The sequence below is a fragment of the Octopus bimaculoides genome, chromosome 7, assembly GCF_046866305.1.
Source record: "Octopus bimaculoides isolate indiv1 chromosome 7, ASM4686630v1, whole genome shotgun sequence".
Classification (NCBI taxonomy): domain Eukaryota; kingdom Metazoa; phylum Mollusca; class Cephalopoda; order Octopoda; family Octopodidae; genus Octopus; species Octopus bimaculoides.
The window spans coordinates 33,285,004-33,302,134 of NC_142934.1; the positions used below are offsets into that span (position 1 = coordinate 33,285,004).

The window sequence follows — 17,131 nt, forward strand, 5'->3', positions numbered from 1 at the left end:
ATAAGCAACAGATGGATAGATGGATATGTGTATGTGTGTGTGTGTGTGTGTTCGTCTACGCGTGCATTTATAAATTCATATATACATGTATGTTTTATTTTTTACTTGTTTCAGTCATTAGACTGCGGTCATGCTAGGGCACTGCCTTGAAGAATTTCTTGGAGACGAATGAATCGACCCTAGTACTTAAATTTTTTTTAAGCCTGATATTTATTCTATCGAATTCTTTTGCTGAACACCTAAGTTAAGAGACATAAACACACCAACACCAATTTTCAAGCAGTGGTGGGGGACAAACACCAACACAAAGACATGCACAGATACACACACACACATATATACAGGGTAACAGCATTAAGCAGTGATGTGCATAAACACAAACGTGTAACCAGTTCAAATATGCTTAAAGCATATTCGAACCTGTAAGAAAGACATTCACTGTATTTTGTCATGGAGAAAATTTCTTGCTGTAGACAAATAGGTGTAATTACACCAAGTCAGCTCACACTGATCCGTAACCACACTGGTACGCATGCATTTTGGAGAGATTATCTCCTCTCAACTACAGAGACCAGCAAAGCAGGTGCTGCAAACCGACACAAGAGACAGGTTCCTCTTATATTCTTGTCATCATTCAATGGCCAGCTGTACTATTTAGCAGTTCACTGTAAATAAAATACATGGTGACAGCAATAAGCAGTAATGTGCATAAATCCTAACTTATATATATATGTGGGTGTACAGCATTATACTACAGAGTGCATATTGATTTGCTCAAATAATGTATATATATATATATCTTCACTATCATTTAACATCCATGTTTCATGCTGGTATGGGTTGGATGCTTTGACAAGATTTGATGGTCCCAAAGACTACATTGTGCCCAACTGTCTAGTTTGACATGGTTTCTATAACTGGATGCCCTTCCTAATGCTAAACACTTTACAGCATGTAAAGAATTCGATAGAGCATATGCAAGACTTTGCACCCTGAGAGTTGGCTTTATGCTGAGAGATGAAGAGTGAGGGTATGAGAGAAGGGGCCATAGCAAACAGGATTTTCCTCTAGTGGGGGCCACATAGCTACTTATTTTGGAGTGGGGTGACTGGAGTGGAACAGGGAAGAAATAAAAAATAGTGGTGATCAGGTGTCTGTGTGGACTTTCAAGGTAGGAGATGAATAGAAGTGAATGGGAGAGGGGTCAGAAAACCCAGGAATGTAAGTGGATGGAGGTTGCTAGAGTGTAGAAGAGACAAAGAGAGAGATGGAGGATGGTTGAAATGTTGGTACCATGTAAAAAACACTCATGTAGTGGTATGTAAAAGCATCCAGCACACACTGTAAAATGGTTGGCATTAGGAAGGACATCCAACCGTAGAATCAGGCCATGTCAAACTGGAACCAGGTGAAGGTCTCTGGCTTGCAGAGAGTTGCAGCTCTAGCCAAACCATCCTACCCATGCCAACATGGAAAACAGACAATAAAGGATGATGATTGATATATATATACATACATATATATATATATATAGGTAGACATTGACATCACAAGATAGTAAAAAAGTACTACCACACTGTGAGCAGTGTCCTTCAATTATATCTTCAGTGGGAATATGTCTGGGGAAGTATTACTTTACTTAGAAATAGCTGAGGGAAAAGCATCCAACTGTAGAGGTTTGGATGATTCTGTTTTTCTGAGATTCCTTTGAATAATTAATATATATATATTCTTTTATTTGTTTCAGTCATTTGACTGTGGCCATGCTGGAGCACCGCCTTTAGTCAAGCAAATTAACCCCTGGACTTATTCTTTGTAAGCCTAGTACTTATTCTATTGGTGTCTTTTGCTGAACCACTAGGTTACAGGGACGTAGACACACCAGCATCAGTTGTCAATCGATGTTAGTAGGACAAACACAAACACACATATATATATATATATATATACGAAGGGCTTCTTTCAGTTTCTGTCTAACAAATCCACTCACAAGGCTTTGATCAGCCCGAGGCTATAGTAGAAGACACTTGCACAAGGTGCCATGCAGTGGGACTGAAACCGGAACCATGTGGTTGGTAAGCAAGCTACTTACCACACAGCCACTCCTGTACCTATATATATATATATATATATATATATATATATATATATATATATATATATATATATATATATATATATATATATATATATATATATATATATATATATATATATATATATATATATATGTACAATGGGCTTCTTTCAATTTCCATCCACCAAATCTACTCACAAAGCTTTGGTCGGCCCGAGGCTGTAGTAGGCCCAAAGTGCCACGCAGTGGGACTGAACTCGGAACTATGCGGTTGGAAAGCAAGTTATTTACCACACGGTCACTCCTTATAATATTTATAAGATTCAAGCTTATAAGCGATCACCATATATTGACTAGAGAAAATCCTAATCTCTACAGAAATTTACTGTTTCAAGAAATTTGAATTTGAATTACTCTTAAGCTTTACGATTATAGATAACAACTTGGACTGTAACTTCTGAGCCCGAGTCAGGCGCGTGTGAATGATGTCAAGAGAATGTCTGCTATGATACTTTTTGACACAGAGCACCTCTAACACGACCACCAGACACTGAATGAAAATAATGCCACTGTGACCGGGCTCAGTAAAAGGATCCAGAGTTATTGGCTGAAATTACATACTTGAAGTCAGTGTTGGCAGAAATTAAATCAGCTTGCAAATACATGTTCACTTTACTAAATAGCACCATTTGAGCGTGATCGTTACCAACGTCGCCTTCCTGGCACTTGTGCCAGTGACATGTGAAAAGACATTCGAGCGAGTTCGTTGCCAGTACTGCTGAACTGGCCCTTGTGCAGGTGGCACGTGAAATACACCATTTCGAGCATGGCCATTGCCAGTACCTCCTGACTGGCCTTCGTGCCGGTGGCATGTAAAAGCACCCACTACACTCTCGGAGTGGTTGGCGTTAGGAAGGGCATCCAGCTGTAGAAACTCTGCCAAATCAGATTGGAGCCTGGTGTAACCATCTGGTTCACCAGTCCTCAGTTAAATCATCCCACCCGTGCTAGCATGGAAAGTGGAAACAAGTCAAAGAATATACATGTATGTATATATATACTCTTTTACTTGTTTCAGTCATCTGACTGCGGCCATGCTGGAGCACCGCCTTTAATCCAACAAATCCCAGGACTTATTCTTTGTAAGCCTAGTACTTATTCTATCGGTCTCTTTTGCTGAACCGCTAAGTTACGGGGATGTAAACACACCAACATCGGTTGTCAAGCGATGTTGGGGGGACTAACACAGACACACAAACACACACACACATATATATATATATATATACATATATACGACAGGCTTCTTTCAGCTTCCGTCTACCAAATCCACTCACAAGGCTTTGGTCGGCCCGAGGCTATAGTAGAAGATACTTGCCCAAGGTGCCATGCAGTGGGACTGAACCTGGGACCATGTGGTTGGTAAGCAAGCTACTTACCACACAGCCACTCCTGCACCTATATATATATATATATGCACACACACACACACATATATACATATTTATATACACATAAAATCAACTAAAACAGAAAGCCTTACAACGAAAAAACCCTTATGATGTAAATATGTTCATAATTCAAAAGACGATGAAATTAATAGGGAAAGTCTGAAGGCTGTTTTGCGTAACATTATTAAGCGTACGTAAATTTCATCCGTGTAATTGGCTATAGAAATGCTTGTGTAAAACAACTTTTTGCGCTGCCCTGATTATACATAGCAGGGTAATCCCTTTTCGCAGGAGCTAAGACGGCAATTTGTGATGAAGCAATTGCTGGCGATCTGTTGCTACACAGTTTTGCCAGAATTCTATCAGATTGGGCAGATGTTGATGCACCATTTTGCATTATGTTCAAAGTAGCTTCTGGAATGTGGTGAATTGCTGCAGTCTGTTGCTGTCATTTTAAACCGGTTGCTTTCTTTCCCCAGGAAACTCTCTTCTTTGGAGGCATAATCTATGTATATATTAAACAGAACAACAAAAGTTATAATAGATGGCAGGGTCGGTACTTTTCACATATCTGTAATTTTTCAGATTAACACCCGCACGATTACTCAACCCTAATCCTAAACCTAATCCTGACACTAACCCTAAAACCATAACCGTAACAATAATCCTAACCCTAACCCTAACACCCCAGTGAAAATCATGGTATATTTACAAAACATTGATGAACATGAGTTATATTTTACTGAATGATTGTATACTTGCACGTGTATGCGTTTGAGAGAGCGAGAGAGGGGGAGAAAGGAATAGAGGTAGTTAAAAGTTTTCTTATGACGGCTTCTCTTCACTGCCTATTACTTCATTAGAAATCTATGGATGCACATACGCACATAATAGAGAAAAATGAAACAAATATGGATGACTAACTCCGAAACACCACTGAGTGGGGAACACTTCTCAAAAATAACCTGCAGTTGTTTCCTTCAAAATTCCTACATGCTCGAAATGTACATACATCAAGGTATATTTGTAGAAAATTTCACGAAAAAATATTCATTTTCCTGGAAGTTAAGAGGAATTTAAGTGGAATTTCCGAAAATTGTCCCCCACCCGCCTCCCAAAACACTTGCACCGAAAATTTTTGTATATTTGGAATCTACATAACAAATAATATATGCATAGAAAATTTCATTAAAAAAATATTCATTTTTCTGAAAGTTATGACCTTCCAAAGTCGGTGGTGTACAATTCTGTAGTTATGCCACGTTGACGAACATGAGTTATATTTTTGTGAATGATTGTGTTTACTTGCACGTGTATGCGTTTGAGAGAGCGAGAGAGAAAGAGGAGGAGAAAGGAATAGAGAACGTGAGCAATGTGTATGTTGTCACAGATGATGTATGTGTGGTTGTGTGTGTTTTTACGTATCAATGTTATGAAAAATAGGTAAAGAATACCGAGAGGAATGTTTAGTCTATGACTTTGTATGTATCACTTTCTCTCTCTCCCTCCCTCTTTTACGCTTACTCTCTATATTATATGTTGAGCGCGTGTGTAAGAATGCTGTTCCAGGTAGAAGGGAAGAAATATAAAAGTTGCTAGAAACAACAGCCAAATCTCCCTTAAATCACAAAAAGTAAATGGAATTTTAAAAATCTAATTACTGCGCTGGAACGTTCACATCGAGAAAATTCCATTGATGTAAAAATTTTTACGAAAAAGTGGAAAATGTGGATTCCTATAGATGCAACACACGCACACACACACTCACAAACTCAGCTATACTATAGTTATAGATCTATATATATATATATATGACAGGCTTCTTTCAGTTTCTGATGACCCCACTCACAAGGCTTTGGTCAATCTAGGGATGCAGTAAAAGGCACTTGTTCATAATGCTGCACAGTGCGACTGAACCTAAGACCACTTGTTTAGGAAACAAGCTTCATAACCAAACAGCCATGCCTGCAGCTATACACAAACAAGCAGTTACTACCACACACACACGCTACCATACATACACATGCTACTACATGCTACTACATGCTACCACACATACTGACCATTTTCGCACTCCTTTCAGAAAGCATTTTCTCTTCATTCCTACTTCCGGTCACTTACTTGAAAAATGTAACCGCACATGATTGGACTTTCCTGTTTCTTCCTCTTTCTGAAGAAGAGTTATGCTCGAAATGTAAAACTTCTACTCTTTTCTTTCTCTGAGCATCTTATTAATACATTGCTGGGCCACATCCAAGTGTTTGTTTGTTTTTTTTTTCTTTTTCTCTGTGTGTTTTTGAACTGACTATATACATAGTGGTGGTGGCACGTAAAAAGCATCATTTGAGCGTAGTTGATACCCATGTCACTTGAGTGGTCCCCGTGTCAGTGGCACGTAAAAAACACCCACTACACTCTCAGAGTGGTTGGCATTAGGAAGGGGTATCCAGCAATAGAAACCTTGCCAGAACAGATTGGAGCCTGGTGCAGCCCCCTGACTTGCTAGTCTTCAGTTAAATTGTCCAACCCATGCCAGCATGGAAAGCGGACGTTAAACGATGATGATGATGTGATTGTAGTAATGTTTATCTTAATAGCAATGATACTGACAGTGGCGGTGGCTGTGAAGAAGATATGGGGGATGGAGATGTTTAGTGGTAGTGAGAAATTAATTTGTTAGAAGTCATTTCAAATAACTGACCAATTTTCAAAACTAATTTTCCATTTTAATCTATGAAACTGTGGTTAATTATGTGTTGCAGAAGCAGCTGAATGACAAGATAGAAATGAAGGAAATGATTTGAAAAAGATAATTTAAACCCTGCCATTGGCATTACTACCTTCAGTTAGCCTGGCTCTGTTAAGTAGTTATTATCATCATTTTTACATCATAGAATGGTATCTACTTTTCAGAACTGTGTGCTTGCAAATCATTAAATATTTTAATTTCTCGAACTATCCTGCCTGTTTATGGTTAGTGGAGAAAAGCTATTTATATTTTTAAAAACTGTTGCAATATAATTATCTGACTGGCTCCCATACCAGTAGCACATAAAAAGCACCATTCAAGGTTGGTCAATGCCAGTGCTGCCTGACTGGCTCTCATGCTGGTAGTATGTAAAAAGCAGCATTCGAGCATGGTCAATGCCAGTATCGCCTAACTGACCAGTGTGCCAATGGCATATAAAAAGCACCCACTACACTCTCGGAGTGGTTGGCGTTAGGAAGGGGATGTAGCTGTAGAAACCTTGTCAGATCAGATTGGAGCCTGGTGCAGCTTCCTAGCTTCCAGTCCTCAGTCAAACTGTCCAACCCATGCCAACATGGAAAGCATACGTTAAACGATGATGATGATGATGAGATTCAGTAGGATGTATAACACCACTTGCAACTGGTATTATATACTCGATTTTGGCAAGTGGTATTATATACGCTACTGAATCTAAATTTAGCTTATATTGTGCATGTAACGGTGTGAACTTAATAACGGTAATAATAAACTTTACTTAAATTTATATATACATATATGGAAGCAAGGTTTAGAATCAAAGGGTCTTAGAGTTAATGTCGCAAAAACAAAGTCTGAGTAAGTAGGAAGGCAGACAAATCACAAATCCCTACAGGTAGATGACCTTGCTCAATCTGTAGAAAAGGTGTAAGATGCACCCAGTGTAAGCAATATCAGGGGAACATTAACAGGGAAACTAGCTTTTGTATGTGGAAGATGCACAGGTACAATAAATACTGAAAATGGGCAGAAAATAAACTCCAGAGGGGCAAGCTAGAGGTAGTAGATAGCTTCCATTATCTAGGTAACCAAGTTAGTAGTGGAGGTGGATGCTCCAAGAGTGTAGCTGTGAGAATAAGTTTAGGATGGGCAAAGTTCAGAGAGCGCCTACCTCTGCTGGCAACAAAGGCCTCTCTCTCAGAATGAAAGGCAGATTGTTTGATACCTGTGTGCAAACAGCTATGCTGCATGGCAGTGAAACATGGGCTGTGACAACTGAGGACATGCATAAGCTTGAAAGAAATGAAACCAGTATGCTGCGCTGGATGTGCAATGGAAGTGTGCATGTTCGACAGAGTATAAGCATCTTGAGAGAAAAGTTAGGCATAAGCAGCATCAGATGTGGTGTGCAAGAGAGAGGATTGAGTTGGTATGGTCATGTGATGCATACGGACGAGGACAGGTGTGTAAAGAAAAGCTGATCTCTAACTGTGGAGGGAACCTCGGTATCACGCAAATTGCACCTGTGCTGGTGGCATGTAAAAGCACCCATTACACTCTCGGAGTGGATGGCATTAGGAAGGGCATCCAGCCATAGAAAGCCATGCCAAATTAGACTCTGGAGTCTGGTGCAGCCTTCCAGCATACTAGCCTGGTCAAACTATCCAACCCATGGCACCATGGACAATGGACATTAAATGGCGATGATGATGATGCTGTGTAGTAAGAAGATTGCTTCTCAACTACATGGTTCCAGGTTCAGTCCCACTGCATGGCACCTTGGGCAAGTGTCTTCTACTATAGCCTCAGGCCAACCAAAGCCTTGTGAGTGGATTTGGTAGACGGAAACTGAAAGAAGCCCATCATATATATATATATATATACATATACTGCGAGAGAGTTAGGGGTTGAGGGTTCAACCCACTAAGGGATAGTATCTATCCAATATACTGCTGGGAGGGTACCCAATTATTGCTACACTAGTGTTAAACCAAGTGCAATAAATGGGAGCAGGTAAAAGGGGGAGGTCCCCCGCCCATCGCTTGACAACCGATGTTGGTGTGTTTATGTTCCCGTAACTTAGCGGTTTGGCAAAAAAGACTAATAGAATAAGTACAAGGCTTACAAAGAATAAGTGCTGGGGTTGATTTGTTCAACTAACGGCGGTGCTCCAGCATGGCCGCAGTCAAAATGAATGAAACAAGTAAAAGAATAAAAGAATATATATATATAGGCGTAGGAGTGGTTGTGTGGTAAGTAGCTTGCTTACGAACCACATGGTTACAGGTTCAGTCCGACTGCGTGGCACCTTAGGCAAGTGTCTTCTACTATAGCCTCAGGCCGACCAAAGCCTTGTGAGTGGATTTGGTGGACAGAAACTGAAAGAAGCCCGTCATATATATGTATATATATATATATATATATGTGTGTGTATGTGCGTGTGTGTGTGTCTGTGTTTGTCCCCCCAACATCACTTGACAACCGATGCTGATGTGTTTAGGTCCCCGTAACCTAGCGGTTCGGCAAAAAGAGACCGATAGAATAAGTACTAGGCTTACAAAGAATAAGTCCTGGGGTCGATTTGCTCGACTAAAGGCGGTGCTCCAGCATGGCCACAGTCAAATGACTGAAACAAGTAAAAGAGTAAAAGAGTATAGGCGCAGGAGTAAGCTTGCTTACCAACCACATGTGTGGCACCTTGGGCAAGTGTCTTCAACTATAACCTTGGGCTGACCAAAGCCTTGTGAGCGGATTTGGTAGACGGAAACTGAAAGAAGCCCATCGTACATGTGTGTGTGTGTGTGTGAGTGTGTGTGTGTTTCTGTGTCTGTCCTTCCAACATCGCTTGACAACCAATGTTGGTGTGTTTACGTCCCCGAAATATAGCGGTTCAGGAAAAAGAGACTGATAGAATAAGTACTAGGCTTACAAAGAATAAGTCCTGGGTTTGGTTTGCTCAACTAAAGGTGGTGCTCTAGCATGGCCACAGTCAAATGACTGAAACAAATAAAAGAATATATATATATAGGTGCAGGAGTGGCTGTGTGGTAAGAAGCTTGCTTCCCAACAACATGGTTCCAGGTTCAGTACCACCTTAGGCAAGTGTTTTCTACTATAGCCTCAGGCCAACCAAAGCCTTGTGAGTGGATCTGGTAGATGGAAACTGAAAGAAGCCTGTCATATATGTGTGTGTGTGTGTGTATCTGTGTTTGTTCCCCCCACCATTGCTTGACAACCAATGTTGGTGTGTTTACGTCCCCATAACTTAGTGGTTCAACAAATGAGACCCATAAAATAAGTACTAGACTTACAAAGAATAAGTCCTGGGGTCGATTTGTTTGACTAAAGGCAGTGCTCCAGCATGGCTGCAGTCAAATGACTGAAACAAGTAAAAGAATAAAAGAATATAATAAATATATATATATGTAAAACATACACACTCAAAAACAACTGGTTCTATGCAGTTCCCAAATTTATTCTCAAGACCTGCTTTTATTTTATTTTAATGACAAATTATTTTTACATGATAGCCAATCACATCCTTCCACTAGATGACAGGAAGTGTAAAGAACCAACAGCAATAACCACTGCAAAAAATCTTGAAATGAGTACAGAAATGCTACAAGTGGAACCCAAAGTAGACAAAACTATTCTATACTTTTTTTCTATATTTTTGAGATGAGGAATTATGTACATTATTTACAATGGACAGATAGCTGTCCTCATCCTGTTTGTTGTTATTGAAGTAGTTAAAGCGATACATAATAGCAGATAGAATACTGGGTTAATAAAACTCCTTGGAGGGAAAATTCACCCAATATTCTGCATGCTACTCTATATCTACTTTAGATAGTTATAGCAGTAAAAATAATTTATTTCATCTCTCTTAAAGCTCCTAAATTCTTATAACAAAAATAGCATGAATAAAATATGTGTATGTAAGCAAGTTCATATTTCCCTCGTAGACACATGCTTGTCTAATGGTGTCATTTACTAGTAGTCCACTACAAAAGCATGTCTTGACATTTTATGCAATTTTTGCACATATCACCTTGACCATAGGGTGTAACTTGTTTTCAGGTTTCCATTTAAACATGACAGGACAATTTGCTGTTTGATAGACTGGGAGATTCTTACCTTTCTTGGCAACAGGTAGGACATCTGGCTATAACAAACTTTACCTCAACATGTTTTCAGCTGATCCATGCATATTTGGTATATATATATATATATATATATCATCATCATCATCGTCGTCGTTTAACGTCCGCTTTCCATGCAAGCATGGGTTGGACGATTTGACTGAGGACTGGTGAACCGGATAGCTGCACCAGGCGCCAATCTGATCTGGCAGAGTTTCTACACCTCGATGCCCTTCCTAACACCAACCACTCCAAGAGTGTAGTGGGTGCTTTTACATGCCACTGGCACAAGGACCAGTCACACAGTAATGGCAACGGCCATGCTCAAAATGGCATTTTTTTACGTGCCACCTGCACAGGAGCCAGTCCAGCGGCACTAGCAACGACCTCGTTCGAATAATTTTCTAACGTGCCAGTAAGGCAACGCTGGTAACGATCACACTCAAATGGTGCTATTTACGTGCCACTAGCACGGAAGCCAGACAGCTGCTCTGGCAATGATCACACTCAGATGGTGCTGTTAGTACAGGTGCCGGTCATCGAATATGGTTCAATTATGATTTCGATTTCACTTGCCCCAACACGTCTTCGCAAGCAGAATTTAGTGTCCAATGAAGGAGAGCTTGGCATGGGTGCCAGCCGTCAACGTTGGTTTGATTTCGATTTCAAATTTACTTGCCTCAACAGGTCTTTGCAAGCAGAGTTTAGTGTCCAATGAAGTAAAGATACAAATAAGTGAGCTGGCTACACTTCTGGCAGAGGTCACAGATTATGCTCTCACTTGGCTTGCCGGGTTTTCTCGCGTACTGCATATTTCCAAAGGTCCTGGTCACTAGTCATTGCCTTGGTGAGGCCTAATGTTCAAAGGTTGTGCTTCACCACCTCATCCCAGGTCTTCCTGGGTCTAGTTTTTCACACAGCTATCCTCATCCATTCTTTCCACATGCCCATACCAGCGCAATCGTCTCTCTTGCACACCACAACTGATGCTTCTTAAGTCTAACTTTTCTCTCAAGGTACTTACACTCTGTCGAGTATGCACACTTACATTACACATCCATCGGGGCATACTGGCTTCGTTTCTTACGAGCTTATGTATGTCCTCAGCAGTCATGGCCCATGTTTCGCTGCCATGTAGCATGGCTGTTCGTACACATGCATCATACAGTCTGCCTTTTACTCTGAGTGAGAGGCCCTTTGTCACCAGCAGAGGTAAGAGCTCTCTGAACTTTGTCCAGGCTATTCTTATTTTAGCAGCTACGCTTTCAGCACACCCTCCCCCGCTACAGACCTGGTCACCTAGGTAGCAGAAGCTATCAACTACTTCTAGTTTTTCTGCCTGGAGTGTAGCAAAGGTTCTTTCCTGCACATTTTCAGTGTTTATTGCTTCTAAGCATCTGCCACATACAAAAACTATCTTGCTAGTTAGCCTTCTTTTTATATTTCTGCACCCCTTATGTGTCCATAGCTTACACTGGGTACATCTTATGGAGTTTCTAACTACGCCTTTTCCACAGATCGAGCAGGGCCATCTACCTGAAGGGGTTTGTATTTTGTCTACCTTCCTACTTATTAGGACTTTGGTTTTAGCTAGGTTGTCTCTAAGGCCCTTCGATTCTAGTCCTTGCTTCCACACCTGAAACTTCTCTGGTTCTGATAGTGACTCAGCAATTAGGGCAAGGTCATCAGCATAGAGGAGCTCCCAGGGGCAACCCGTCTTGAATTCCTGTGTTATTGCCTGGAGGACTATGATAAATAGGAGGGAGCTGAGGACGGAACCTTGGTGGACTCCTACCTCTACCCGGAATTCTTAATTGTTCTCGTTGCCAACCCTCGCCTTAATGACAGCGTCCCTGTACATGGCTTGCACAGTTCTCACTAACCACTCAGCTATCCCTAGTTTCCACATTGACCACCAGATAAGGGATCGGGGGACCCTGTCAAAGGCTTTCTTCATGTTAATGAAAGTCAGGTACAGAGGTTTATCTTTGGCTAGGTATTTCTCCTGCAGCTGTCTTACCAGAAATATAGCATCAGTGGTACATTTCCCTGGAACGAACCCAAACTGCATCTCATCTAAACTGACTCTCTCCCTATTTAGTTGGGCTATGACCCTCTCAGTGACCTTCATTACCTGGTCCAGCAACTTGATACCTCTGTAATTATTTGTGTCTAAAGCGTCACCTTTAACTTTGTTGCAGTTGACAATGGTGCTGCTACACCAGTCATTGAATATGACTCCTTTGTGTATCACCTGATATTCTAAGTAAACCTGTCTCCTAGCTTCCCTTCTGGCAATCTGATACAATTCCCTGCTACCTCTGTTCTTCCAGTCCTTCCAAGCCTGTTTCTTTTGTCTAATAGCCCTGTCAACAACATTGTTCCACCAAAACGTTATTTTGGGTCAAGAGGGGACTTTGAACCAACCACAGATCTGGTCGGTGGTTCTCAACAAGTTGTCCCGTAGAAACCTCTAATTGTCTTCCACATTGTGTGATGCTATATCCCCTTCTATTTCGTCAAATGCTTTGAGTAAAACATTTCTAAATCTCTGTCCATATGCAGGATCTTAAAGCTTCCAGACCCTTCTCTTCCAAGCTGGTCTACTTCTGGGCATCCATTTAGCCTTGATTCCGAAGTCGCTAACTACCAATCTGTGTTGAGAGGTACATTCTTCGCCTGGGAAGGTTTTGACATTTATAAGCAGTCTTCCTTCCCTATTTCTGGCGAGGATGTAGTCGATTTGGCTAGTGCGTCTGCCAGAACGGTAGGTAACTAGGTGACAGGACAGTTTCCTAAAGTTGGTATTGCAAGCCATAAGATCATTTGCATCACAGAACTCCAGCAATCTGGTTCCCTCCTCATTGAGGGAACTGAAGCCATAGCCTCCATGTACGCCATGGAAGCCCCCTGCATGTCCATTGAAATTACCAGACACAAAGAGAAGGTCCTTGTCATTCGTCAATGAGGTAGTTTGCAACAAGGTGTCATAGAATTGGTCTTTCTGCCCATCGGGTAGCCCCCGTTGGGGGGCATAGGCCGAGATGACGGTAGCTAACCTATGGTGAAGCACGAGTCTAATCTTAAGTACTCTGTCACATACTCTGACTACTTCGATTACTTTATCAACCTATTTCTCTGAAAGAAGTATTCCCCCGACCCTGTTAGTGTTCCCTGCCCAGAAAACCTTGTACCTGTGTTCTTTGCTTGTGAGGAACTTAGCGGAACCAGACCTACCTTTCAATGTGCCAACGTTGAGAGTGCCAATTCTGAAGGTGTGGGAGGTGTAGGCCTGTGAGACCCTGGGATGAGGGACAGCAGTGTCCTGTACCTGAAAAGAAAGCTTACATTTGGCAGAATTCATAAACAAACAATGCCTACAACCTGCATACACTACACCATCTTTATGCACTATATGATTGATAAAACCCTGGGTAGGGGAGGGGATGGCATTAAGCATAAGTGTTTGTGGGACAACCAAGGATGACAGAGGATAAGAACTTCCGGTACTGGTGGAGGGGGTGGGCATACCATGAGCCAGCAAGTTTAAAGCGAAGAGTGAGAGATAGTGAGTGTGAGAGCGACAAATATTTAATATATATGAATATATGATATATATATATCATATATATATATATATATATATATATATACATATCATATATATATATATATATATATATATATATATATATATATCATATATATATATATATGCCATATATATATATATATATATATATCATACATATATAAATGTATATAAGCATATATATCAAATATACATACATATATTTTATATCCAGATAAAAGAAGATGGAGATAGGAAGTTAATAATTATTTATTATCAATAAATTAGTCAACTTCACTTCTTACAACAGCCATTTAAACTAATACTCAAAGAGAGCAAACAAATCACAAACCCCTACAGGTAGATGGCCCTGCTTGATCTGTAGAAAAGGTATAGGTAGAAACTCCATAAGATGTACCCAGTGTAAGCTATGGATGCATAAGCGGTGCAGCAACATCAAAGGAAGGTTAACCAGGATGATAGCTTTTGTGTGTGGCAGATGCACATGGGCAATTAACACCGCAGATGCTCAGAAAACTGATTCCATCACATGCCACAGGGAGAAACTAGAAGTAGTTGATAGCTTCTGCTACCTAGATGACCAAGACTGTAGTGGGGGTGGATGCACTGAGAGCATTGCCACTAGAATAAGAATAGGTTGGGCAAAGTTCAGAAAGCTTCTACCTCTACTGGTGACAAAGGGCCTCTCGCTCAGAATGAAAGGGAGACTGTATGATGCATGTGTGTGAACTGCCATGCTACACAGCAGTGAAACATGGGCCATGACTACTGAAGACATGCATAGGCTTGAAAGAAATGAAGCTAGTATGATCTGCAGGATGTGTAATGTCAGTGTGCACACACAACAGAATGTAAGCGCCCTGAGAGAAATGTTGAACATAAACATCAAATGTGGTGTGCAAGAGAGATGACTGCACTGGTATGGTCATGTGCTGCGTATGGATGAGGAGAGCTGTGTGAAGATGTGTCACTCCCTAAAAGTGGAAGGAACCCAAGGAAGAGGGAGAACCCAGGAAGAGGGAGAACCCAGGAAGAGGGAGAACCCAGGAAGAGGGAGAACCCAGGAAGAGGGAGAACCCAGGAAGAGGGAGAACCCAGGAAGAGGGAGAACCCAGGAAGACATGGGATGAGGTGGTGAAGCACGACTTTCAAATGTTGGGCCTCACAGAGGCAATGACAAGAGACCGAGATTTCTGGAGATATGCTGTGATTGAGAAGACCCAGCCAGTAAAGTGAGATCACAGTCATCGCTTACACCAGTGTAACATAACCAGCCCATTTAAAAAGTACCTTTGAATCGTCGGGTGACACACCATGCTTGAGGAGACTTATTGAGTCAAGTAAAATCAAAAATCAAATCACATTAAAAAATGGAAATTGCAGTTGTGGCTGATGCCCGTGCCGCCTGATTGGCTCTCATGCTGGTGGCATGCAATAAGTACCATTCATGTATGGGTCATTGCTAGTGCCACATGACTGGCTCCTCGTACCAGTGGCATGTAAAAAGCACCATCTGAACTTGATCGATGCCAGCCACCCCCAACCCCCAACTGGCTGCCCATACCGGTGACATGTAAAAAGCACCATCTGAACTTGGTCGATGCCAGTACCACCTGACTGGCTCCTATGCCAGTGACCCATAAAAAGCACCCACTACACTTTCAGAGTGGTTGGTGTTAGGAAGGGCATGCAGCTGTAGAAACAATTCCTGATCAAATTGGAGCCTGGTGCAGCCTCTTGGTTTGCCAGTCCCCAGTCAAACCATCCAACCCATGCCAGCATGGAAAATGGATGTTAAACGATGATGATGATGAATTTAATTACAAATTTGTACATTAAATTTGCATTTATGTGACATGTGCATAATTTCATTAGAGAAAAAAAAGATGTACCTTCATATGTTATATGTGAACCTATCAATTCATTTCAGCAGACTAAACATTATGGTTTATGATTTGTATTTGTTAATAATAAATGTTAACTTCCTTATCTCCATTTTCTTTTCTTCTTTTAACTAGATATAAACTATATGCTTAATATATACCTATTGTTTTAAGGGAATTTAATTCCCCAACAATAGTAGGCATTGAACCAGTATTTCCTTGGATGCAACCATCTCTTCACAAGGTTAGCATATCCTCTAATTTATATGTGTGTGTGTATATATATATATATATATATATATATATATATATATATATATATATATATATACAGATATATATATATACACACACACACACACAAATATATACATATATATATACATATATATGTATACATATATATGCATATATATATATATACTTATATATATACATGCATATATATAAATATAACCTCTGTACCTGGCTTTCATTGACATAGAGAAAGCCTTTGACAGGGTCCCCCACTCCCTTATCTGGTGGTCAATGAGGAAACTAGGGATAGATGAGTGGTTAGTGAGAGCTGTGCAAGCCATGTACAGGGACACTGTCAGTAAGGTGAGAGTTGGCAATGAGTACAGTGAAGAATTCTGGGTAGAGGTAGGGGTCCACCAAGGTTCAGTCCTCAGCCCCTTCCTATTTATCATAGTCCTCCAGGCAATAACACAGGAATTCAAGACAGGATGCCCCTGGGAGCTCCTCTATGCTGATGACCTTGCCCTAATTGCTGAGTCACTATCAGAACTAGAGGAGAAGTTTCAGGTGTGGAAGCAAGGACTAGAATCGAAGGGCCTTAGAGTCAACCTAGCTAAAACCAAAGTCCTAATAAGTAGGAAGGTAGACAAAACACAAACCCCTTCAGGTAGAAGGCTCTGCTCGATCTGTAGAAAAGGCGTGGATAGAAACTCCATAAGATGTACCCAGTGTAAGCTATGGACACATAAGAGGTGCAGCAATATCAAAGGAAGGCTAACTAGCAAGATAGCTTTTGTATGTGGCAGATGCTCAGGGGCAATAAACATTGAAAATGTGCAAGAAACAACTTCTGCCATACTCCAGGGAGAAAAACTAGAAGTAGTTGATAGCTTCCGCTACCTGGGTAACCAAGTTTGTTGCTGGGAGGGTGCGCTGAAAGCGTAGCTGCTAGAATAAGAATAGCCTGGGCGAAATTCAGAGAGCTCTTACTTCTGCTGGTGACAAAGGGCCTCTCACTCAG

The 17,131-nt window shown here is 41.0% G+C and overlaps 1 protein-coding gene across 10 annotated transcripts in view; it reads right to left on the reverse strand.

Annotated features, from left to right (window-relative positions):
• Positions 1 to 17,131, reverse strand: part of LOC106883414 (very long chain fatty acid elongase 6) — a 60,856-nt gene that overhangs the window by 36,610 nt on the left and 7,115 nt on the right. The window contains exon 3 of one of the 10 annotated variants that reach the window (XM_089355126.1): positions 13,636 to 13,729. The exons of 8 other annotated variants lie outside the window; for them this stretch is intronic. The gene's annotated coding sequence lies outside the window, so the exon portion shown is untranslated. Of the gene's footprint in view, positions 1 to 9,567; positions 9,592 to 13,635; positions 13,730 to 17,131 lie in introns of those variants that run through there. One more of the 10 variants, XM_052969564.2, reaches the window with a different exon arrangement.